This window comes from Euleptes europaea, unplaced genomic scaffold (assembly GCF_029931775.1).
Source record: "Euleptes europaea isolate rEulEur1 unplaced genomic scaffold, rEulEur1.hap1 scaffold_34, whole genome shotgun sequence".
Taxonomy (NCBI): Eukaryota; Metazoa; Chordata; class Lepidosauria; order Squamata; family Sphaerodactylidae; genus Euleptes; species Euleptes europaea.
Genome location: NW_026612286.1, coordinates 5001 through 7500, shown reverse-complemented (window position 1 = coordinate 7500; position 2500 = coordinate 5001).

Below are 2500 nucleotides of genomic sequence, written 5' to 3'. Positions count from 1 at the left end.
TAAAAAGAAGCCCACTTTTCCTGAAATTGGTCGGTAGATTCACTGAGTTTGGGATTTAATTCATCAGTCATTTTAGCCATTGCTGCATATTCCAGGAGTTTTTCTCTCCAATCATCAATTTCAGGTATGTGGGTTTGTTTCCATGTTCTTGCTAGGATTATTCTGGCAGCTGTTGTAGCATACTTAAAAACGTCATGCAGTTTTTGAGGTAAATCTAACGGTACTATACTGAGTAGGTAAAATTTTGGGTCGAATATAAACTTCATATCTAACATCAATTGTAGTTCACGATGAACTTTTTTTCCAGTAGAGTTGTCGCTTTGGACACGTCCACCAAACATGAAAATAAGAACCGTCTGATTCTTGACATTTCCAACATGCGCCTTTTTCCCCTGGAGTTGTCATTTGAGAAGGCCTATTGGGAGTCAGGTACCATCTGTAGAAGGTCTTGTACCAATTTTCTTTAACTTCTTGGGAAACAGTATATTTCAATTCGGAGGAGCAAAGTTTTTCCCATGAGTGAGTCCATCTTGATCATTTCTCCAAGATTTTGCATCCACTTTATCATGTTTGTTTTCACTTGTTCTTCTTCTGTATCGTATTTCAGGAGAAGTTTATCTATTTTTCCTAATATGTGTGAATCATTTTTAGATATTAACTGCTCAAATTCAGTTAGTTCACGGAATGGTTGTGGATATGAGCAGTCTTTTTGCAGATTGGATCTCAATTGTCAAAAAGTTAACCAATTCAACTTTTGAAATTTTTCTTGAAGTTTGATCATATCCTTGATTTCACCCGTAGACTCTATCATGTCGTTGTAGGTGAAACGAACACCCGGTTTTAGTTTAACGTTATCACGATAAGCTTCAGTTGGTGACATTACAGATGGTGGAGAAGGACTTATTCTCTTTTTATATCTTTTCCAAATTTTCAATAACACTGTTTTGACATCGCAATCTTCTTGTACTTTATCTTTTTGGCTTTTTGAATTGGGGTCCCACAATCTCTGGCTTTTGTCTTCTGGGTTTCTGGTTTTTTTCCTGTGGTTATTCTGTCTCTCACAGCGACGACGCACCCACCGTTAAAACTAAGGACGGGTCCTTTCTTCGTCAGAGGGCAAAGGGGCGAATTCAGCAGGGGATCAAATGCTTTCCCCCCTCACCGTACCTCGCTATCCATACACGTGCGTCCGAAAGGATTGCCGGCGCGGACCCCGAGACACGAAAAGCCGCCGAGAGGGTGATTTCAAAACGTCGGCATAAATAGAAGTCTCGGATGGCTCAACCGTGGCGTTCGGCCCGTGGCCGCCTAGTCCTCGGGGCTCGCCGACCGAACCGGGCCACTTTAAGAGTTAGCTCCGTGTCCTTCTCTGCGAGCCTGTTAGAGAGACGGCTTGCTCTGGATCTCCCTGGTACGGCCCCAAGTGAATGGCCGGGAAGGGAGGGGAAAACCACTACAAGGGGGCTGAAAAAGGGCACCGAGTCCAGGAGCACCTTAAAGACTAACAAACGTATTTTCCGGTAGGGTATGAGCTTTCGTGAGCCACGGCTCACTTCTTCAGATACAGCTAGAATGTGAATCCACCGGTCTTTAAGTAGAGGACCAGTATGTCTATGTGAATAGCGGGCTTGATGGGATGAGGTGTGATATGCAGAAGAGTCTGTGACGTCCAGGGGAGAGATGGGTGTGGAGAAATCAGCATTGGTAATGGGCCATGAACGCAAGGTCTTTATTCAGCCCAGGTCAACGCGTTGCCTTTCGTTTGAAGATCCACAGTGATTCAGCAGTTTCTCTTTCCAATCTCCCCTTAAAATTCCTTTGTAAGAGAACCGCTGCTCTTAAATCTGCAACAGAATGTCCCGGAAGGTTGAAACGCTCACCCACTGGCTTTTGAATATCGTGGTTTCTGATGTCAGACTTCTGTCCATTTAGTCTTTGTCTGAGAGACTGACCTGTTTTGTCCAAAGTAGATTGTGGAAGGGCGTTGCTGGCGTGTGATGGCATAAATCCCATTAGAAGATGAGCAGGAATATGAACCTGAGATAGTATGGCTGACATTGGCGGGTCCAGAGATGGTGTTCCTGGAATCTATATGAGGGCAAAGTGGGCACCTCGGTTTGTGGCAGGCCTTGGTGCCAGAGTCCATGTTCTTGTGAAGTAGTTCATCATCATGGGTGAGAAGTTGTTTTAGGTTAGCCGGCTGCCTGCAAGCAAGAAAGGGACACGCGCGCGCGCGCACCCCCCCCACCCCCCCCCCCCACCCCAGTGCTTCAGCGAGGGAAGTGTCACAATCCAGCATGGGTTGCAGGTCCTTAATGATACGTTGGACTGGTTTTAGTTGGGAGCTATAAGTGACAACCAGAGGTGCCCCGTTGCCGTTCTCTCTGGGCTTAGCTTGTAGTAAGTTGTGCCTGGGTATCATTCTGGCCTTCTCGATCGTCTTTCGCACCATATCCGCCGGATATTGTAGTTGCGAAAATGTTTGCTGTAGGTCTCTCGA